The following is a 7,497-nucleotide window of genomic DNA, read 5'->3' on the forward strand; positions in this document are numbered from 1 at the left end:
CATCAAAGGTTAGTGCTGCATTTAGCTGTGGTTTGGGTTTATGTGACATTATATGCTAGCTTGAAAAATGGGTGTCTGATTATTTCTGGCTGGGTACTCTGCAAACATAATCTAATGTTTTTCTTTCGTTGTAAAGCCTTTTTGAAATCGGACAGTGTGGTTAGATAAAGGAGAGTCCTGTCTTTAAAATGGTGTAAAATAGTTATATGTTTGAGAAATTGAAGTAATAGCATTTTTAAGGTATTTGAATATCGCGCCACGGGATTAGACTGGCTGTTGCGTAGGTGGGACGATTTGGTGCCACCTACCCTAGAGAGGTTAAAGCAGGTGCTTCCACACAGGTGTGGTTTCTGAGTTAATTAAGCAACAAACATGCTGGGCAGGCCATTATTTTGGCTACCATGACTATGTCCCTTTAGGATAACAATGCCTACTCGGCTCCATCATTCATTGAATCAGATGACTAATTTATCACAAAACCCACTGATATTGACAACTACTTTCATTTATTTTTCATTGGCAAGATGAACAAACTTAGGGGTGACATGCCAGCAACAAACGCTGACACTACACATCCAAGTATATGTGACAAATTATGAAAGACAAGAATTATACTTTTGAATTCCTTAAAGTGAGTGTGGAAGAGGTGAACAAATTATTGTTGTCTATCAACAATGACAAGCCACTGAGGTCTGACAACTTGGATGGAAGATTACTGTGGATAACAGCGGATGATGTTGCCACATCTTCAATTTAAGCCTACTAGAAAGTGTGTGCCCTTAGGCCTGGAGGGAAGTTAAAGTCCTTCCGCTTCCTAAGAATAGTAAAGCCCCCTTTACTGGCTAAAATAGCCGACCAATCAGCCTGTTACCAACCCTTAGTAAACTTCTGTAAAAATAGTGTTTGACCTGATACGTCCCACCTAGCCCATAGAGGTTAACGTCTCTATCTTAGTACATACATTTCACACTTACTTCAGTAACCAGTTAGGGTATAAAGAAATAAAGACAGGTGTTCATATTTAATATAAGCAATATTTAGTATACTTATCGATGTTATGGATGAGCGCGGTTGTTTGTTCTGTTCCTCTCTCTCTCCATCTCTGTAGCTTCCAGGTATGCTGGATAAGGACCCGAGCTAAGGGAATTGGGCTTACTTTGTAGTGCCTGTCCGGAATGGCTCATTAATGTAAACGGGCATATTGGAAGACACTGTCAGTAGTGATGTAATTTTGTAAATGTTATATTGTGATGTTGTTTCATAAACGTGTTGCAATGTATATATTTTGGTATGTTTAGATAAATGGAAACTGTATGTTGAATAGGTAATTGCTTAATTAATTAGTGTTAATTGTTCTGAGGGGAGGGGCTACCCCTACAAAAGGAGCCTCTCTTTCAGTTCATGGGGAGGCATTTTGGATTGAGCTGTGGGTGGGGCAGCTTTGTTTTTAAGCTGTCCCATAAGGTATATGTTTGATGGCAGTACTGTTGTTTTGTTCCGGAATCACTATGTAAATAAACACCTTTGCACAGAAGAACTTTTGCGGCTCCGCCATCTTTTTATTTTTTATAGAGGTTAGGTTTTCCAGTTTAGCCTTCTGGCCTACTCTACGTGACATATGGTGGCAGCAGTGGGATGGCGCACCGCAAATCAGTGAATTCCAACAAGAGAGGTAAAGGAATGCGTACAGGATTGCGTTCACAGCAGCAGCATCAACTGTCATAAAAGGTAATTGAAGTTGAAACTGGGTGGAATACCATGGAATCTTCTGGTGAAGAGGTTAATTATGAGAAACTAGGAGCCCGACCAAGGGGCCAAACACAACCAGAACTGTTTGAACTACCGGTTGAGAAGAGGGACGAAGACCTCAAGCAGGAGTTTCGGGGCCTACGCCAATCTATCCTCACAGCTCCTCACCAAGCGGAACTCGTCAGTGAGAGCCCAAGATTGGGTCTGCCAACACCAGGACGACAAAGGCTCGACGCAGCAGGGACTTCAACTCCACAGCAGGATCCCCAAGCAGTAATGAGGCCAGCCCCAGCACCAGGAGACCAGTCCAGCAGTGTTAACCTGTTAGGGCTAGGGGGCAGCATTGACACGGCTGGATAAAAAACATACCCGATTTAATCTGGTTACCACTCCTACTCAGTAACTAGAATATGCATATACTTATTACATATGGATAGAAAACACCCTAAATTTTCTAAAACTGTTTGAATGGTGTCTGTGAGTATAACAGAACTCAAATGGCAGGTCAAAACCTGAGAGATTCCTTTACAGGAAGTGGCCTGTCTGACCATTTGTTGAACTTGTTTTCCATCTCTATCATTTACTAAGGATCTCTGCTCTAACGTGACACTTCCCACGTCTTCCATAGGCTCTCAGAGCCCGGGAAAAAACAGAATGTCGTCATTCCAGCCCCAGGCTGAAACACATTATCGCCTTTCTCAAGTGGCCGATCAAGAGACACTGGCTTATGCGCGTGACCCCGACCGCCCCCGCCTTTGGGATTTTTTCCTCTGTTTGCCGAAAAGGAGATTCCCTGTCGGAATATTATCGCTTTTCTACGAGAAAAATGTCGTAAAAATTGATTTTAAACAGCGGTTGACATGCTTCGAAGTACGGTAATGGAATACTTAGAATTTTATTGTCACGAATTGCGCCAAGCGCGTGACACTTCTTTACTATTTCGGATAGCGTCTGGAACGCACGAACAAAACGCCGCTATTCGGATATAACGATGGATTATTTTGGACCAAACCAACATTTGTTATTGAAGTAGCTGTCCTGGGTGTGTATTCTGACGAAGACAACAAAAGGTAATGAAATTTTTATAATAGTAAATATGATTATGGTGAGTGCTAAACTTGCCGGGTGTCTAAATAGCGAGCCCGTGATGCCTGGGCTATGTACTTAGAATATTGCAAAATGTGCTTTCACCAAAAAGCTATTTTAAAATCGGACATATCGAGTGCATAGAGGAGGTCTGTATCTATAATTCTTAAAATAATTGTTATGCTTTTTGTGAACGTTTATCGTGAGTAATTTAGTAAAATGTTAGCGAATTCCCCGGAAGTTTGCGGGGGGTATGCTAGTTCTGAACGTCACATGCTAATGTAAAAAGCTGGTTTTTGATATAAATATGAACTTGATTGAACAAAACATGCATGTATTGTATAACATAATGTCCTAGGGTTGTCATCTGATGAAGATCATCAAAGGTGAGTGCTGCATTTAGCTGTCTTCTGGGTTTTGGTGACATTATATGCTGGCTTGAAAAATGGGTGTCTGATTATTTCTGGCTTGGTACTCTGCTGACATAATCTAATGTTTTGTTTTCGTTGTAAAGCCTTTTTGAAATCGGACAGTGTGGTTAGATTAACGAGAGTCTTATCTTTAAATGGCTGTAAAATAGTCATATGTTTGAGAAATTGAAGTAATAGGATTTTTAAGGTTTTGAAAATCGCGCCACAGGATAGCCGTGGCTGTTACGTAGGTGGGACGAATTCGTCCCGCCTAGCCTAGAGAGGTTAACGTTCATCTTCCAGCATTCCTGAGGAAGGAGCCAAAGATGCCCTCATACCAGCAGGGGGAGGACATTGAAAACTACTTGCTGAGGTTTGAGCGAATGGCCAAGACGTGGCAGTGGCCGGAGGTAGAGTGGGCCTGCAGGCTTGTCCCATTGCTCACGGGCAAGGCCTTAGAGGCTTACACAGCAATGGATGAGGGGCTGTCCAACGTCTACAAGGGCTTGAAGGAAGCGCTGCTGGTGAAGTTCGACATCTCCTCGGAGACCTACCGTCAACGCTTTAGAGCTGCATCGACGCCATCGGGTGAGTCACCGACAGAGACGTACCACCGCCTCAAGGGTCTCTACCGATGATGGGTTCAACCAGAGGAGAAGACACAGGACGAGATCGGTGAGGTCATCATCCTCGAGCAACTTCTACAAGTTCTACCACACGACATTCGAACCTGGGTTCGAGAGCACGAGCCCAAGGACGGGCTTATGGCGGCCAAGCTTGCGCTGCAGTACCATAATGCACGTAAAGGGGGCCCACCACGACCTGCAGCACCCGCTCCAAGGAGTCTCCGAGACACAAGGGACATCAGAGATACCCGAGATGGTGGAGGTAACTCTGGGGGTTATGTGTCTGGGAGGAGGGAGGTAAGGGATTATGCAGTTCGCTCTGATGGGAGGGGTCTGACCTGTTTTTACTGCCGACAGCAGGGGCACAAGGCTTCAATGTGTCCGCTACGTAAATCCAAGCTCTCAGGTTACTGTTATGTGCCCAGAGAGGGGGATGGTGTTCAGAATAGACAGACTGGGGAAGGGTCAGTCTTGGTACCTGTAAAAGTGAATGGTAAAAGTCTTACTGCAATGATTGACACCGGCAGTTCCCTGTCGTTGATCAGAAAATGTAATGTACCTGTTAATGACATTGATTACGGTCACCAGACACTGATCCAATGTGTCCATGGTGACCAGTCACAGCAGCCCACAGCTGAACTCACAGTGGAGATTCAGGGTCAGAAATACCTCCTCAAAGTTGGGGTAATGGAGAAGCTACCTTTTGAGATGATTTTGGGGAGGGATGTGCCTGTACTCTCTGATCTGTTGGGAAGTGTGGGGGGTCAGCTATATGAGCAGTCAGTTTGCCAGTCTGATGTTCAGGTGTCATGTTCAGTTGTCACTCGTGCACAGGCCAAAGCTGGTTTACAACCTCTGCCTGACTTGTGTGATAGTCTGTGTGAGGGGGGAACCAAAGGGCCCAGAAAGTCACGCCGCCAGCGGCGTCTTGAGAAGTATGTGGGAACCCCTGTACCTGTTGCTGATGTGTCTGGGTTAGAAGTGCAATGGGAAGTTCCACAAAATGTTGCTACACTGCAGAAGTCTGATGCAACCTTGAAAGGTTTATTTGATAAGGCCTTAGCTGGGGACAGCCAATCTTCATGTGGGGGAATATACACAGTAGACAACCACATACTCTACCTTGGGTCAGAAGCAGATAGCAGGAAGTTAGTGGTGCCATCTACATGTAGACCACTTGTTCTCAACCTTGCACATACAGTTCCATGGGCAGGCCATCTAGGGCAACATAAGACCTATCTTAGGCTAGGCTCCCGTTTCTTTTGGCCCTCCATGTATACTGATGTACAAACATACTGCAAAACATGCCCCACGTGACAGAAAACCAGTGCTGTCCGTAGGTCTGACCGGGCTCCTCTATGTTCACTGCCAGTTATCTCTACCCCATTCAAGAGAATTGCAATGGACATTGTTGGACCCTTGGAGAAGAGTAGTGCAGGTTACCAGTATATATTGGTGATCTGTGACTATGCCACCCGGTTCCCAGAAGCCTTCCCACTCCGTTCCATAACCACTCCAAAAATAATCAGTGCTCTTGTTCAGCTCTTTTCTCGTGTAGGAATCCCAGATGAAATCCTGACGGACCAAGGCACAAACTTCACTTCACGACAGATGGTTCAACTCCAACAACAAGTGGGCATTAAAGGCTTGAGGACCACTCCCTACCATCCCCAAACGGATGGGCTTGTAGAGAGATTCAATCAAACGCTCAAGAATATGCTGAGGAAGTTTGTGGCTGACACTGGTAAAGACTGGGATAAGTGGTTACCCTTTCTGCTTTTTGCTTACAGGGAGGTGCCTCAGGCATCGACAGGTTTCTCACCATTCGAACTCCTCTATGGATGGCCAGTGCAGGGACCACTGGACCTGCTGAAGAAGTGCTGGGAAGGTTCCCCAGTAGCTACCTCAGGACAGGGGATTGTCCAGTACGTTCTCCAGATGCGGGACAGGCTGGAGCGGTACCGAGAGGAGGCTAGGGCAAACCACCAGAGGGGGACCGCAATGATGATACACAACCAGGACATCCCGTGGTCATTTTTATGGTGGGTTGCAACTTGCAGAATCCTTCCAAGGTTGAACCCACCAGATGGGGACTGTCATGACTCTCCTGACAGTGGAACATTATGACTGCTGAATATTTTTTGAAGGTAAGATGGACCCCTAAGCTCCACTCTACGTTTAATTGAAAATGCCTATTTCTTTCTAAATCAATTTTTTCAAGTATACATTCTTTCCATTGCAGGACAAGGATTGTCCTCACTTTCAAAAATTCCCAAATTGCTTCAACTTGCATTTCTGATTGACTGGCAAGTTTCACCATCCAATTATTTTAGATCTATAGGAGTGCAAGTTTCACCATCCAATTATTTCAGATCTACAGGAGTGCAAGTTTCACCATCCAATTATTTCAGATCTATAGGAGTGCTAGTTTCACCATGGGGTGAACTAGCCTAGGCAGCCGATAGCAGTGCTTCATTTTTGCTAGCAGCACAGGATCCAGCAGCACAGGATCTTGTCAGCACAGGATCCAGCAGCACAGGATCCAGCAGCACAGGATCCAGCAGCACAGGATCCAGCAGCACAGGATCCAGCAGCACAGGATCCTGCCAGCACAGGATCCAGCACCTCTCAGTTTTGGACTGATTCGTTCCGGAAACCATTTGCCAGGATTTGCCTCTTGAGCATTGACCACAAGTTCTCAATGGGATTAAGGTCTGGGGAGTTTCCGTGCCATGGACCCAAAATATCGATGTTTTGTTCTCCGAGACACTTAGTTATCACTTATGCCTTATGGCAAGGTGCTCCATCATGCTGGAAAAGGCATTGTTCGTCACCAAACTGTTCCTGGATGGTTGGGAGAAGTTGCTCTCGGAGGATGTGTTGGTATCATTCTTTATTCATGGCTGTGTTCTTAGGAAAAATTGTGAGTGAGCCCACTCCCTTGGCTGAGAAACAACCCCACACATGAATGGTCTCAGGATGCTTTACTGTTGGCATGACACAGGACTGATGGTAGCGCTCACCTTGTCTTCTCCAGACAAGCTTTTTTCCGGATGCCCCAAACAATCGGAAAGGAGATTCATCAGAGAAAATGACTTTACCTCAGTTCTCAGCAGTCCAATCCCTGTACCTTTTGCAGAATATCAGTCTGTCCCTGATGTTTTTCCATGAGAGAAGTGGTTCTTTGCTGCCCTTCGCCTTCTTCACAACAATTGAACCGCTCTCCTTGAAGTTCTTGATGATCCGATAAATGGTTGATTTAGGTGCAATCTTACTGGCAACAATATCCTTGCCTGTGAAGCCCTTTTTGTGCAAAGCAATGATGACGGCACGTGTTTCCTTGCAGTTAACCCTAGTTGACAAAGGAAGAACAATGATTCCAAGCACCAGCCTCCTTTTGAAGCTTCCAGTCTGTTATTCAAACTCAATCAGCATGAGAGAGTGATCTCCAGCCTTGTCCTCGTCAACACTCACACCTGTGTTAACGAGAGCATCACTGACATGATGTCAGCTGGTCCTTTTGTGGCAGGGCTGAAATGCAGTGGAATTTTGGGGGGGGAATTCAGTTCATTTGCATGGCAAAGAGGGACTTTGCAATTAATTGCAATTCATCTGATCACTCTTCA

The sequence above is a fragment of the Salmo salar genome, unplaced genomic scaffold (assembly GCF_965601325.2).
Source record: "Salmo salar unplaced genomic scaffold, fSalSal1 ptg000378l, whole genome shotgun sequence".
NCBI lineage: Eukaryota > Metazoa > Chordata > Actinopteri > Salmoniformes > Salmonidae > Salmo > Salmo salar.